This window comes from Ranitomeya variabilis, chromosome 8 (genome assembly GCF_051348905.1).
Source record: "Ranitomeya variabilis isolate aRanVar5 chromosome 8, aRanVar5.hap1, whole genome shotgun sequence".
NCBI lineage: Eukaryota > Metazoa > Chordata > Amphibia > Anura > Dendrobatidae > Ranitomeya > Ranitomeya variabilis.
Window position 1 is genome coordinate 57,354,850 of NC_135239.1, and position 17,351 is coordinate 57,372,200.

Consider the following 17,351-nt stretch of genomic DNA (forward strand, 5'->3'; position numbering starts at 1 on the left):
TTACCATTTTAAAAAATGCAATAGGCTTTTCCGGCCTACTAAAGGTGTCTGCCCCTCCCTGGTGTTGTCCTCAACTGAACAAAGCTGAGCTTCCACATTCTGGCTTTCGCCCTATACTATCAGATATTAAACTGCATTTGGCCTACTAGTGTGGTTAGGCCCTTGAAACAGTGTCTGCTGCTCTTGGGTTTGCTACTCCACTGAACAAAGCAATGCCGCCTGTTTAGTCCTGTTACCAATTTTGAACTGCATGTAGCCTACTTTATTCTTTGGCCCTATATCTGTTTCCTCCTCATCCTGCCCATTGCCCAGCCACTGCTAAATGAGTCTGCTGGTACATTGACCTAGACCACTACATTCCCCTTGTACTCTACACAGCCAGAATCTGTCCCTGCTGAAAGTAAGGTTCCCCTTCCCGCATGTTATACCACCTTACACAGGGACAAAGAGGAAGGTGCAGATGAAAGTGCAGGTTCCTTCATCAGGTGGGGGGGCATACTCGTTGGCGACGTCACTGGCACAGGGCCCCTCAGAGTACGCAAAAGTGTCGCTGCTGGTGGGAGGCGCCCCCGCCATGCAAACACACCGCCGTACTTTGAGGGGCCCTGTGCCAGTGGCAATGCGAACGAGTGGGCCCCCCCTGCTTGCTCAGGATCACAGCACTTGCAACTTTTAAATACTTACCTTTCCCTGCAACACCGCCGTGACGTAGTCCGCATTTCCTGGGCCCACGAAAAACTTGAGCCAGCCCTACTCCCCCCACAACTTTCCCCCAATTCCCTATGCCCAACTATTATTATACAGTTAATTAAGATTGGCAAGCTTCAGAAACAAGAATGGATGTTTTTGGCATTAAAATGGGCACTGTAGGTGTTTTCCTGGCCTCCACTCACTGCCGACTATGCTTCCCCATTGACTTGCATTGGGTTTCGTGTTTCGGTCGATCCCCGACTTTTAGCGATAATCGGCCGACTGCACTCGACTCGACTCTGGACAAAATCGGGTTTCCCAAAACCCTACTCGATCTTAAAAAAATGAAAGTCGCTCAACCCTAGTCATTAGGGGGAAAGAAAACACTAATTTTCTTATCAAAAATCCCAATCCTAAAATGGTATTTATGGCAAGGTTCGCATAACAAAGAAAACTATTGTATAAGATCTGCAGAACAAAGGTTAAAAATTATTTTGAGGTAGAAAGTCTTACATGTGGCCAATTTCCAATCTTCTCTACTTGCTTATTTCTTTATTTTCTTCAAAAAATGTATCACCTCATGTCTGTAGTTTCATTACAGGACCCCAACAGAAGCCACCCCGCAGGATCAATCAGACACAGCCAGACAGACAGTTTCCTTGTACTTTATTAAAGTGTAATCAAACATCGGTTAAGTGGAAAATAAATATCTAGATATAATAAGCAGCTCAGTCAGATCGTGTAAATGCAAATTACAAGCTGGTTCCTATCTCCCCGCCAGGGGATTGAACAAGCCACAGCAATTGCCTCATAGGCTGCGATTGTAAATCAGCTAAAATAATGGCTGGGTAATGACCAGTTTGCGGTTTCAAGCAGATAGAATGATAACAAACTGCGTGTGTCTCACCAGCTTTTCATTTAGCATCTCATCATGGAGCGAGAAGCCCAGCTAACAGCTTGCCTGCCTCATTAGCTTGTTGTCTGCAGCTTGTAAATTCACAATGCAGCCAGCAGATTACCTGACAATGTCTCTTGAAAGCAAAAGGAGACAATTCAATCGGAGCCATCAAATCCTGCACCGGGATGCCATACCATTGATATACAGCTATGGTAATCGTCTATGAAATAGAGCAGGGGGGGTGGCGTCGAGTTATGTATGTGCATGTACACATGTCCAGGCAGCTATTGTGTGAAGTCACATGCCTAACATCGGCGATGCATATGTATGCGCCCATACACATAAAATATAGATATAGTGCAAGATATCTCGCGTCCCTCTGTGGCCTACTTGTATATATTTTTCATCTTTTTTTTAAGTTTAATGCTTTATTTTTAATGGATGACAAAATATACAAAAAAAAATACATCTCATAAATATATACAATAAACACATAAAAAAATATGCAAAATCTATTTTATAAATAGAAATAGGATCACCAGCTACCCCTCGTCTATCTACCTCTCCTACGCTACATCGTACACGCTGGTAAACCACAGCCATGTTAAAAGTTTTGTTTTTTGCTGATGTTGATTTAGCCGCTAATTGGTGACAGAAATTGTCAAATATGTGCCAGATTCAGACTGTCGAGGTTCCGTTAAGGAGAGGTGAGAAAATTCTTTCATGGCTTGAACCGCAGCATTAAGACAAAAAAAAAAAAAAGACGATTTAAGTAAATTTTTCCCAGATATTTAATGCCATTCTTTAAAGAACAAGACTAAAAAAAAAAAGAAAAAAGTAAATAAATATAATAATAATAATTATTATTATTATGTTATTATCAATACTGATAATAATAATATTATTAATAATAGTAATAATAATCATAATAATCATAATAATAATAATAATAATGATAATGCATATTATAACAATGGAAATAAGAGTATTAAAAAAATCACCCAGGCGGGGACGCATTGCGTCTCTCTGCTTTATTTAGATTCTGCTTTATTGTGTGTGTTTGTGTAATATGCAGGATAGCAGAGTGTAATTGAACAGTGGCTCTCAACCTATTTAAATAGGAAGACAGATAAAGGCTTATTCCGGATCTCTAGGGGAGGCTCCAGAACCCTGCTTTGACTTCTTCTTTTCTCAAGAGTATAAAATGAGCAGTAATTAGGCTTTGATACTCTGGCAAATGAACAGTAATTAGAATCTGCTACCTCAAGTCCTTAACTCCACTCCTCATAGAATATTCACATCATTATTGAACATTTAGATGAGGCAGCCTCTACTTGCACAAACATGGTCCGTCATATCCCACAGATGGTAGAGGGAAAGAAGAGAGACGATTCATTGGAGCCTCTGGGCCCACAGAGGGGATTTTCTGGTTATTAGAACCCTACTAGATCAGGGCCAATTATAAAGAAAACTGTCAGTCAAGAGAAAATTGCTACATGATTAGTGAAAAGGACAAAATCAGGTGAAAAGTGTGAATCATTCAGGCAGCTTTGATTTGCTAATCAGGGAAAGGGATAGAACAGGAAAGTCCCCAGCTGTATTCCTGGTTTACTCTTTTCATTTTAACCTGACCTTCTTAGCAGTTACTGATATAATCTCTGCAAAGAGACAAAAAAAAAAAGGAAAAGAAATAATATATATCTAGAACAGAAGCTCTTGTAAGCACGAAGCCCCGACGCGCGCCGTGATAAGGAGGTCAGACAGTGTAAATGAGATGGAGGGACCCTGGTTACAATGACTGCTGTATAATCAAAGCCCAAGTCTCGGTAGTTACAAGGGCAGAAGATTTCTAATTATGTTAATAGTTTTTAATAGACTTATTCCCAGAGATAAAAGAAAAAAAAAAAAGAAAAACATCATGTAAAGGCGTCTTCTCCTCTGGAGACAGCCATGTTTGGAATGAGCGAGATGTTTATTTTATTTTTATTCTGTCTTAACTTTTGCCTTTTTTTGTCTTTTCTTTTTTTTTTTATATATGTATTTTTTTTTGCTAAGCTAATTTGAGACTTTCTTTTACAACTTGACAGTGAAGGGTGTGGTGAAACCTTTTGTCAGGACTGACTGCGCCTCTAGTTCTCCCACCGAAAAAAAAAGACAGGTAGAGCAACTTAGACATATAATGAAGAACACAGAGTGGAGATTTTGACAGCTATGGCAGCTGATGCATTGGGCCCATGCTAATTTTTCTACAGAGGCATTGATGGATCCCAAAATCTTGACCACACATCCCATTAGCCTCTGTCTGTGACAGTGGGAGAAGGATATTAAAAATCAGTAAAAGAGCTGAGACAAAACTGACGGAAAGGTGGGAAGCAGTCAAAAGATATGCAATGAAAGAGAAGCTTTTCGGAATATTCCTGATAGATTTCTGGCTTTTGCAAGACTTTATTGAGAGCGAATAATATAATAAGAGTATTTTCTTATTTCGCACAGGATACATTGTCTATAAGGGCTCGTTCAGACAAGCGTATTATACAGGCTTGTGCTGTCTGTGTTAAAATCGGATGGTGCACGTACAGCACTAGGGCCAATGTTATCGAAAAGGGCAATTCAGATTACAGGTTTTTTTTCACGGACCGAATGTCGACGTGAGAAAAATCGCAACCTGCATTACTTTCTTCCGTATGTTGGATGAGACTCATCCATTCAAGTCTATGGGCGCACAAATAAACTCAGATCCCATACTGTACCATACATCATCTGCATTCAATGTTTTGGGATACATTGCCTTTATTAATGTAGGAAACTGTAAGTGTTCTTGTAAATTTTAGTTACCGATGGTGAATGAAAACAGACATACAGGTGACGCACAGGTGGAACACCAAAGGCATAAGGATGAAAATCGTCCCTCTTTTCTGGATGTAAGTCAGACAGTGTTTGGGCTCCTGCACACGACCGTATATTTGGTCCGTGTGGGATCTGATAAAACATCGGATCACACTCGTACCAATGTTATTTTATTGGGCCGTGCACATGTCTGACTTTTTTCCTTATACAGAGCTGGTCCGGGGAAAAATAGCAGCATACCGAATTTGATCCATCATTCGGATCACACTCAGCCATGCAAGACAAAGAGCTTGTGGAAAACATCTGACTGTGCTCGGATGACATCTGAGTACAGTCTGATTTCCACAGACTAAGCATGGAGAAGATGGAGATTTTTTGGTGGCGCAGTGGTTAGCACAGCAGCCTTGCAGCGCTGGAGTCCTGGGTTCTAATCCCACTCAGGACAACATCTGCAAAGAGTTTGTATGTTCTCCCCATGTTTGCGTGGGTTTCCTCTGGGTACTCCGGTTTCCTCCCACATTCTAAAGACATACTGATAGGGAATTTAGATTGTGAGCCCCATCGGGGACAGTGATGATAATGTGTGCAAACTGTAAAGCGCTGCGGAATATGTTAGCGCTATATAAAAATAAAGATTATTATTATTTATTATCTTCTCATCCAGAAGAATTGAATCACACTATGATCAAACTGTAATCAGAGTTTGATCAGCGTGTGATTTGCATAATCGACCAGATTCTCCCAGGTGAGAAACTATGCGGGCCTGTGACCCTAAAGGTACCGTCACACTAAGCGACTTTGCAGCGAGAACGACAGCGATCCATGACGTTGCAGCATCCTGGATAGCGATCTCGTTGTGTTTGACATGCAGCAGCAATCTGGATCCCGCTGTGATATCGCTGGTCGGAGCTAGAAGTCCAGAACTTTATTTCGTCGCTGATCACCCGCTGTCATCGCTGTGTGTGACACCAATCCAGCGATGTGTTCACTTGTAACCAGGGTAAATATCGGGTTACTAAGCGCAGGGCCGCGCTTAGTAACCTGATATTTACCCTGGTTACCATTGTAAAAGTTTTAAAAAAACACTACATACTCACAACTTTCATTGATGAAAAACTTCTAGAGCCTTCTTTTCTTGTTGTATTCTTAGTATTGGGTGTTAAACATGGTCTTAATCTATTAAAAGTTGTATTTTAGGATCTATATACCCTCTGCTGCTACTACTTAATAATTACATAGGCCAAACTACTTACCAAAATGATGCAAATGGCCCCAATTACATTCTTACACTAGTACTATTCTAATAGGAGCTAATACAGAATTCTCAGCAATGGCGACTACACTGGAGTCGTGCTTTTCAGCTTCATTCAATGTATACATCCAACCACTGGTGGAGCTATTAACAGCTGGTCGGTGAGGTGCTGAGTGTAGGACTTCCACCAGCCCGATATTGATGACATATCCCAAGGTGAAGTCATAGAGATGAACAAATTAATTTGCAGGACCCAGTCCAGTGGCCAGGTTAGTATTACGTAGCTACTGAACAAGAGCTTTGCAAACTGCCTCGCACATGCTGGCACCTTCAGCTCTTCTATTGATTAGCCATCCTAGCGTCTCATCATTGCGGCATGGCATTCACAGGACATCGCGCCATCACATAAAAAGGAGTCAACACCACCGGATCACAGGCTTCCTGTTCAACAGTCATGGAATACTGACCTGGCCACTGGACCAGAGTCCCCTGAATCGATTTGCTCATCTATAGGAGGTCATCAACATTTAATGGTCTGACAACCCCTTTAATAAGTATAGGATGGCAATGGAATTGAATATTACTGTATATGAGGCCATACAGCGGTTAAAAGAAGTTACATGTCCATACTGCGGGTGGGTCTGTTGCGAAGCTCCCCATGCTCTACTCTGAGAGTATGGAGCAAAAGATGATGCTGTAAGGCCGAGCGTACAGTTGCTTCAGGAAAACAACCTCCAGCATTTTCCTGAAGCGTCTTCACATAGAAAACCCCTTAAAGCGGTTTTCCTGTTTTTGGAAAACCCCTAGGCCCTGGAGGCAGTTTTTTGAAAAACAAACTGCACTTTACTTATCATTCCCGGGTCTAGCAATGAGTCTCCTCGTTGATTCTGGTTTCTGTTATTGTCTTCAGTAGGGTTGAGCGACCTTTACTTTTATAGGATCGGGTCGGGTTTCACGAGACCCGACTTTTTCAAAAGTCGGGTCGAGTGAAATCGGCCGATCCTATAAAAAAGTCGGGGTCGGGGTCGGCCGAAACTCGAAACCCAATGCAGTGCATTGGGTTTCCAATGGTTCCCAGGGTCTGAAGGAGCGGAAACTCTCCTTCAGGCCCTGGGATCCATATTTAAGTGTAAAATAAAGAATTAAAATAAAAAATATCGCTATACTTACCCTCTGACGGGCCCTGGTACTAACCGGGAACCTTCCTTCCTTAGAATCAGCCTTCCAGGACCTTGCGGTGACGTCGCGGCTTGTGATTGGTCGCGCGGCCGCCCATGTGACCGCTCGCGTGACCAATCACAAGCCGCGACGTCACCGTGACGTCACCGAAGGTCCTGGAAGGGCTGATTCTTAGGAAGGAAGGCTGCCGGAAAGAAGCAGGGCGTGTCCGAGGGTGAGTATATACCTAATAGGAATATACTCACCCTCGGCTTCGTTCCGGCAGCCTTCCTTCCTAAGAATCAGCCCTTCCAGGACCTTCGGTGACGTCACGGTGACGTTGCGGCTTGTGATTGGTCGCGCGAGCGGTCACATGGGCGGCCGCGCAACCAATCACAAGCCGCGACGTCGCCGCGACGTCACCGCGACGTCACCGCAAGGTCCTGGAAGGCTGATTCTAAGGAAGGAAGGTTCCCGGTTAGTACCAGGGCCCGTCAGAGGGTAAGTATAGCGATATTTTTTATTTTAATTCTTTATTTTACACTTAAATCTGAATTCCGATACCAATTCCCGATATCTTAAACATATCGGGAATCGGTATCGGAATTCCGATTCCAGATTCAGAAGATCGCCGACTTCATGGCCGACCCCACACAGGGGTCGGGTCGGGTTTCATGAAACCCGACTTTGCCAAAAGTCGGCGACTTCTGAAAATTGCCGACCCGTTTCGCTCAACCCTAGTCTTCAGCACTGACACCACATTGACAGCTCTACAGTGAATAACTGAACTCGTCAGCTCTGTTTAAGTTGACGGCATGAGCTGATCAGAACTGCTGAGCTCTATTATTGGGTTCTGTAGACAATAACAGACACTGGAAGTAGTGGCTAAGGCTGCTTTCACACTAGCGTTGGTACGGGGCCATCGCGCTGCGTCGGCCTGACGTACCGACGCATACTGTAAAAAAAATGCCCGACGTGGGCAGCGGAAGCAGTCTTAGGACGCTTCCGCTGCCCCATTGCAAGGTCCGGGGAGGAGGGGGCAGAGTTTCGGCCACGCATGCGCGGTCGAAAATGTCGGTCTCGACGCACAAAAAAAGTTACATGTAATGTTTTTTTTTGTGGCGGCGGTCCGCCAAAACACGACGCTACCATCGCACGACGGTTGCGACGTGTCGCAATGCGTCGCTAATAAAAGTCTATGGAGAAAAAACGCAGCCTGCGGGCAACTTTGCAAGATGCGTTTTTTCTCCACAACGACGCATTGCGACGTGCAGTGCCTGAAGCTAGTGTGAAAGTAGCCTTAGTCTTAGCACTAGACCTGGTGAGGGTCCAGACTGCAGGCGAGGAAAACTGGTTTAAAACTATAAAATGCATGGGGCCCATATTAAATAAAACACCAAACTCTCACATGTTCAAAAGATGTCAGCGCTGCATCTCCCGATGCTTGTGTGACGTTGTTATGTTACATGAGCACTGCAGCCCATTAAAGGGGTCCTGTTGCATTTACCAAGGACTTGCCCAAGTAGAGGACATTGCCTTTAAGATGGCGGTCTGTTGCACAGTATAGCTTATGAACATTGAGATATTCGTTGCTGCCAATTTTTTCGAAAACTCAATGACCGTAGAAATTAGAACAGGAAATGTTGCACCCGGATCTCTCGATAAGGCGGCCCCAGGATTTGGGCTTGTAAACCCTAACGAGAGTAAGGGACAAAATGGGAAATCAATCAGAGCAAATTCTACATGTGGCAATCATAGCGAATTATCAAACTAAGCTGATCTGATCAACAAAGCTGTGTCTGTATATTATTTTGCTGGAATACCTGCATTTTTTAGGCATTCTTTTGTCATACAAGTAAGCATTTAATTCAGATAAAATTTTATTACAGATCAAATACATATAATAAAAATTAATTGCGCTATTTTTTGGTTTAGACCGTTATGGTTACAAAACAGGATACCAAATATGTTTGTTTTTTATGAATTTTTGACATTTTTATATAAAAATTGTATTGCAAATGTATATACGGTGTGTAATTGTGTTTCATCTTTATTTTAAAATGCTCCTAAAAAGTCCATGACTGACATTGAGTTGAGATATATGTGCACATACTAATTCAAAATGCTTATACCAAACAGAAAGCGGTAACAATAACCACAAAAAAAGAGTATAATCCTTAAATTAACATTTTATTAAATATTAACAAAAAAATCACCAACAATAAAACAGAACTACTGGACACCACTAGTCATAGGGAGCACTGTAACCAGCACGCAGCCAATGGCATCGTAAACACTACTGCTCAATATCTCTCAAATATTAATGTGCAAAGTACAGACGTACTAGCCTGTTCACATAGCTAGGTTTAAATAGCAGCATTTCCATACCTATAAAGTGCATAGTGCATTATGTCCATAATGGACCATTAGGAATGCATAAACCAAACATGGAAGAGAGATATAAAATACTTACAAAAATATAAAGCAGGCACAATGCTGGTGACAAGTGGTCCCCGCCGCCCCAATGCACGTTTCTTCAAAACTTCTTCAGGAGGCGTGCGTTCGGGAGGGGGTTCCGGTTATTTAAACAGATTTGAACCAAACAGAAAGATAATTAAACAGCTGGATCGCATCCATTGATGAAGGCAAGTGCAGCGGCGTCACACACAGCACACCCACATCCACTGATGTAAAATAATATAGCGACATCCAACACACACCCACATGAGCTCTACATGAATGGCGCATGCGCCGCCTCCATGACACCCAAAAGGACCTTCACCCAAGCGGCCGTGGAACGCAACAAGCGAACACCGTCATGGAGACGGTAGTTGTTATGACCCCAATGGCAGAGGGTCTCAGAATTTATTACCAAGTCTGCAAACACAAAAAAACAGCTCATAGGGCAGTGGTAACTAGGCTGACCGTATACCTGAACCTAACACCACAAATAGCAGCAGCCGGGGAACGTACCTATGTTGGTTCTAGACGTCTCGCGCCAGCCGGAGAACTAACTAACCCTAGAAGGGAAAAGATAGACCTTTCTTGCCTCCAGAGAAAAGACCCCAAAAGTTGGATACAAGCCCCCAACAAATAATAACGGTGAGGTAAGAAGAAAAGACAAACGTAAGGATGAACTAGGTTTTTAGCAAAGAGAGGCCCACTGACTAATAGCAGAATATAGGAAGATGACTTATATGGTCAGCAAAAACCCTATCAAAATTTCCACGCTGGATATTCAAGAACCCCCGAACCGTCTAACGGCACGGGGGGAGAATATCAGCCCCCTAGAGCTTCCAGCTATATCAGGAATCACATTTGGTACAAGCTGGACAGAAATAAGAGCAAATGCAAATAACCAAAAAATGAGGAAGCAGGACTTAGCTTATTTTGCAAGAACCAGGACCAGCAGACAGGAGCAAACAGAAAGGAACTGATTACAACGATGCCAGGCACCAGACTGAAAATCCAGGAAGCTTAAATAGCAACACCCCTGGACTAACGAGCCAGGTGGGTACCAAGCTAGAGAAAGAAGCTCAAAGTGTCATGTCGCTAGTGACCACAAGAGGGAGCCAAAAAGTCCAATTCACAACAGTACCCCCCCTGAAGGAGGGGTCACTGAACCCTCACCAAGACCACCAGGACGATCAGGATGAGCAGCGTGAAAGGCACGAACTAAATCGGCCGCATGAACATCAGAGGCGACCACCCAGGAATTATCCTCCTGACCATAGCCCTTCCACTTGACCAGATACTGAAGCCTCCGTCTGGAGAGACGAGAGTCCAAGATCTTCTCCACCACGTACTCCAACTCACCCTCAACCAACACCGGAGCAGGAGGCTCAACAGAAGGAACCACAGGCACAACGTAGCGCCGCAACAAAGACCTATGGAACACGTTGTGAATGGCAAACGACACCGGAAGATCCAAGCGAAAGGACACTGAATTAAGGATTTCCAAAATCTTATAAGGACCGATGAAGCGAGGCTTAAATTTAGGAGAGGAGACCTTCATAGGAACAAACCGAGAAGACAGCCACACCAAATCCCCAACACGAAGTCGGGGACCCACACCGCGGCGGCGGTTGGCAAAACGCTGAGCCTTCTCCTGTGACAACTTTAGGTTGTCCACCACATGATTCCAGATCCGCTGCAACCTATCCACCACAGAATCTACCCCAGGACAGTCAGAGGGCTCAACATGTCCCGAGGAAAAACGAGGATGAAAACCAGAGTTGCAGAAAAATGGCGAAACCAAAGTAGCGGAACTAGCCCGATTATTAAGGGCAAACTCAGCCAATGGCAAGAAGGTCACCCAATCATCCTGATCTGCAGAAACAAAACACCTCAAATAAGCATCTAGAGTCTGATTTGTTCGCTCTGTTTGGCCATTAGTCTGAGGATGAAAGGCAGACGAAAATGATAAATCAATGCCCATCTTAGCACAAAAGGATCGCCAGAACCTGGAAACAAACTGGGATCCTCTATCAGACACGATATTCTCAGGAATGCCGTGCAAGCGAACCACATTCTGAAAGAATAAAGGAACCAGATCGGAAGAGGAAGGCAGCTTAGGCAAAGACACCAAATGGACCATCTTGGAAAAGCGATCACATACCACCCAGATGACAGACATGCCCTGAGACACCGGAAGATCTGAAATGAAATCCATGGAAATGTGTGTCCAAGGCCTCTTCGGGACAGGTAAAGGCAAGAGCAACCCGCTGGCATGAGAACAGCAAGGCTTAGCTCGAGCACAAGTCCCACAGGACTGCACAAATGACCGCACATCCCGTGACAAGGAAGGCCACCAAAAGGACCTAGCCACCAAATCTCTGGTGCCAAAAATTCCCGGATGCCCTGCCAACACCGAGGAATGAACCTCGGAAATGACTCTGCTGGTCCATTTATCAGGAACAAACAGTCTGTCAGGTGGACAAGAGTCAGGTCTACCAGCCTGAAATCTCTGTAACACACGTCGCAAATCCGGAGAAATGGCTGACAAGATTACTCCCTCTTTAAGAATACCAGCTGGCTCTGAAACTCCAGGAGAGTCAGGCACAAAGCTCCTTGAAAGAGCATCAGCCTTCACATTCTTTGAACCTGGTAGGTACGAGACCACAAAGTCAAAACGGGAGAAAAACAATGACCAACGGGCCTGTCTAGGATTCAGGCGTTTAGCAGACTCGAGATACATCAGATTCTTGTGATCCGTCAAGACCACCACACGATGCTTAGCACCCTCGAGCCAATGACGCCACTCCTCAAATGCCCACTTCATGGCCAACAACTCCCGATTGCCAACATCATAGTTCCGCTCAGCAGGCGAAAACTTCCTAGAAAAAAAAGCACATGGTCTCATTACAGAGCAACCAGGGCCTCTCTGCGACAAAACGGCCCCTGCCCCGATCTCAGAAGCATCCACTTCAACCTGAAAGGGAAGTGAGACATCAGGCTGGCACAAAACAGGCGCCGAAGTAAACCGGCACTTCAGCTCTTGGAAAGCTTCCACGGCTGCAGGAGCCCAGTTAGCAACATCAGAACCTTTCTTGGTCATATCCGTCAAAGGTTTAACAACGCTAGAAAAGTTAGCGATAAAACGACGGTAGAAGTTAGCAAAACCCAAGAACTTCTGAAGACTCTTAACTGACGTGGGTTGAGTCCAATCATGAATAGCTCGGACCTTGACTGGGTCCATCTCCACCGCAGAAGGGGAAAAAATAAAACCCAAAAAGGGAACCTTCTGTACTCCAAAGAGACACTTTGAGCCCTTAACGAACAAAGCATTCTCACGCAAAACCTGAAACACCGTCCTGACCTGCTTAACATGGGAGTCCCGATCATCAGAAAAAAACAGAATATCATCCAGATAAACAATCATAAATTTATCCAGATACTTCCGGAAGATATCATGCATAAAGGACTGAAAAACTGAAGGAGCATTAGAGAGCCCAAAAGGCATCACCAAGTACTCAAAATGACCTTCGGGCGTATTAAATGCAGTTTTCCATTCATCTCCTTGCTTAATGCGCACAAGGTTGTACGCACCATGAAGATCTATCTTGGTGAACCACTTGGCACCCTTAATCCGGGCAAAGAAGTCTGACAACAGAGGCAAAGGATACTGAAATTTAACAGTGATTTTATTCCGAAGCCGATAGTCTATACAAGGTCTCAAAGATCCGTCCTTCTTGGCCACAAAAAAGAATCCCGCACCAAGAGGGGAAGAGGGTGGACGGATATGCCCCTTCTCCAGAGACTCCTTGATATACGAACGCATTGCAGTATGCTCAGGTACAGACAGATTAAATAATCTTCCCTTAGGAAATTTACTACCTGGAATCAAATCTATAGCGCAGTCACAATCCCTATGAGGAGGAAGAGCACTGGACCTGGACTCGCTGAAAACATCCTGATAATCAGACAAATACTCAGGAACTTCCGAAGGAGTAGAGGAAGCAATAGACACCGGCGGGGAATCACCATGAATTCCCTGACAGCCCCAACTTGACACTGACATTGCCTTCCAATCCAAAACTGGATTATGGGTCTGTAACCATGGCAGACCCAAAACGACCAAATCATGCATTTTATGCAGAACAAGAAAACGAATCACCTCCCGATGTTCAGGAGTCATGCACATGGTTACCTGTGTCCAAAACTGCGGCTTATTTTCCGCCAATGGCGTAGCATCAATACCTCTAAGAGGAATAGGATTTACCAATGGCTCAAGTACAAAACCACAGCGCTTGGCAAACGACAGATCCATAAGACTCAGGGCAGCACCTGAATCCACAAATGCCATAGCAGGGTAGGAAGACAATGAGCAAATTAAAGTCACAGACAAAATAAATTTAGGTTGCAGATTACCAATGGCGACAGGACTAACAACCCTTGTTAGGCGTTTAGAGCATGCTGATATAACATGTGTAGAATCACCACAGTAAAAACACAACCCATTCAGACGTCTATGATCTTTCCGTTCATTTCTAGTCTGAATTCTACCACATTGCATTAAATCAGGTGTTTGTTCAGACAACACCACCAGAGGATTAGCGGCTTTGCGCTCCCGCAAACGCCGGTCAATCTGAATAGCCAGCGCCATGGAATCATTTAGACTTGTAGGAATGGAGAAACCCACCATCACATTCTTAATGGCTTCAGAAAGGCCATTTCTGAAATTTGCGGCCAGAGCACACTCATTCCACTGAGTAAGCACGGACCATTTCCGAAATTTTTGGCAATACACTTCAGCTTCATCCTGGCCCTGAGAGATAGCCAGCAAGGCTTTTTCTGCCTGAATTTCAAGATTGGGTTCCTCGTAAAGCAACCCGAGCGCCAGAAAAAACGCATCAATATTTGCCAATGCCGGATCTCCTGGCGCTAACGAGAAAGCCCAATCCTGAGGGTCGCCCCGCAAGAAAGAGATAACAATTTTAACTTGCTGAGCTGAGTCTCCAGACGAACGGGGTCTCAGAGATAGAAACAATTTACAATTATTCCTGAAATTCCTAAACTTAAATTGGTCTCCAGAAAACAGTTCAGGAATAGGTATTTTAGGTTCTGACATAGGACTACTGGTAACAAAATCTTGAATACCCTGCACACGAGCAGCAAGCTGATCCACACTAGTAATCAAGGTCTGGACATTCATGTCTGCAGCAAGCTCAAGCCACTCTGAGGTAAAGGGGAGGAAGAAAGAAGAAAAAAAAAAAACTCAGAATTTCCTTTCTTATTATCCCACTTCTGCAATGCATTAAACATTCACCTTTGGCCTGGCATACTGTTATGACCCCAATGGCAGAGGGTCTCAGAATTTATTACCAAGTCTGCAAACACAAAAAAACTGCTCATAGGGCAGTGGTAACTAGGCTGACCGTATACCTGAACCTAACACCACAAATAGCAGCAGCCGGGGAACGTACCTACGTTGGTTCTAGACGTCTCGTGCCAGCCGGAGAACTAACTAACCCTAGAAGGGAAAAGATAGACCTTTCATGCCTCCAGAGAAAAGACCCCAAAAGTTGGATACAAGTCCCCAACAAATAATAACGGTGAGGTAAGAAGAAAAGACAAACGTAAGGATGAACTAGGTTTTTAGCAAAGAGAGGCCCACTGACTAATAGCAGAATATAGGAAGATGACTTATACGGTCAGCAAAAACCCTATCAAAATTTCCACGCTGGATATTCAAGAACCCCCAAACCGTCTAACGGCACGGGGGGAGAATATCAGCCCCCTAGAGCTTCCAGCTATATCAGGAATCACATTTGGTACAAGCTGGACAGAAATAAGAGCAAATGCAAATAACCAAAAAATAAGGAAGCAGGACGTAGCTTATTTTGCAAGAACCAGGACCAGCAGACAGGAGCAAACAGAAAGGAACTGATTACAACGATGCCAGGCACCAGACTGAAAATCCAGGAAGCTTAAATAGCAACACCCCTGGACTAACGAGCCAGGTGGGTACCAAGCTAGAGAAAGAAGCTCAAAGTGTCATGTCGCTAGTGACCACAAGAGGGAGCCAAAAAGTCCAATTCACAACAGGTAGTCACATGCCGCGCGACGAGCGCCGCCCTTGCAAAGGCCCGGAGCCAGGGAAGCCGCGCATGGGCACTGAGAGCCAGGGGAAAAACAGGCACGTATGAATAATCTATAGAGCTGTGCGTATCATGTGATTGCACATGCACGTACTACAGAATAAGCAAATTTATTTTAACACACAACTGTTTTATGTTTTCTGATCAAATTTACCTCCAGCTTCAGGGGACCGCTATGGGGGCCACCTGTGCTCTGTCCTATGCTAATTTATTTCTGGGAGCCTGGGAGAGGGGGATCTTCCTTAGCGATCCAGTGGAGCACAATGACAAGGTGCACCACTGGATCCGCTACATTGATGATGTTTTTTTATATGGGAAGGAACAACTGAACAAGTTGATGAGTTTATGCGTAAACTCAATATAAACAATCTCAACATTAAGCTTACCTTCTCCCATGGCTGCCAAGTTAACTTTTGGGACTTGGATGTTTGTGTCTCCTCTCAAGGGTTGATTGAGACTAATGTCTATCGAAAGCCGACTGCAACTAACACATTGCTACACGCAAGTTCATCTCATCACCAATCTACTATCAATGGGATCCCTATTGGGCAACATTTGCGGATTAAGCGGTTCTGCTCTAGTCAAGAGAAATTTCAAAGCCAGGCTCAAGATTTGTATCACCGTTTTAGGGAACGGGTTATAGCCATAGACAAATTCGCAGAGGCTACAAAAGAGCCTGTTCGACTCCTCGTAATGAGCTCCTTTATCAAACTACATCCAAGAAGCATGATTATAATGCACAGGTGAGATTGATTACTCCGTTTAATTGCCAATGGAATGCCTTTACCCAAATAATTAATAAGCATTGGAGTATTTTGCGTTTAAATTTTGGTTTAAATGCTGCTATTTAAACCTAGCTATGTGAACAGGCTAGTACGTCTGTACTTTGCACATTAATATTTGAGAGATATTGAGCAGTAGTGTTTACAATGCCATTGGCTGCCTGCTGGTTACAGTGCTCCCTATGACTAGTGGTGTCCAGTAGTTCTATTTTATTGTTGGTGATTTTTTTGTTAATATTTAATAAAATGTTAATGTAAGGATTATACTGTTTTTTTGTGGTTATTGTTACCGCTTTCTGTTTGGTATATGCATTTGAGTTTGTGTCCTATCCTAATTCATTTGGGGCATTTGTTTGGTGTTAATAATTCAAAATGCTTAAGTAGAAGGAAGCCATTAGGTATGACACTTTAGACAGAGAAAATACGTTTATAGATATCAGTATTACCTGTGGCTCACTGTTAGTGTTTCTGCCTCCCAGAGTTTTGAGACCAATTAGAAACAACTTATTCAGGAAATCTGAAAAATAAATTAATATAAAAAACTTCCCCTGAACATTGTCAAAGGTCCCCTCCTCCAAAATCCTTTGTCATACTAGAATATACATGGGAGCTAAGAGAAAACTCCTTTAGCATTTTTCGTTTCTTAATGTCATGTACGAGAAGCTATTTGCTACACAAAATGTGCAGCAGTTAACTCTGGCCAGGTGCTAAAGCCTGTCCTGAACTTTTTAAAGTCCACTACGGCACAACCCCTTCTCAATCAGCATATTTGCCCCTAGTAAAATAGCAACACTTATACTTACCTATGGTGCGGGGACACCGTTTCAAGGATGTTGGCTCTTGCTCGCCCGGGGCTTGCATCACATTATGTCAAGCAAGCCCTGCATCCAATCAGCACTGGCTTCATTCTCCCTTTCTTCGGATGAGTCAGACATCAAGAGGAAGTCAGAGCTGCGGCTGGGACGGTGCACAGAAGGTGAGTATAAGGGTTGTTATTTCACTAGAGGTGAACATGCTGACTGAGGAAAGGTCGTTCGAGTAGTGGACAACCCTTTTAAATAAAATCTATTGGCAAATAACTTGTCTATGCAACTCTCAGTATTGGATTCCTAAGGTTGCGTTCA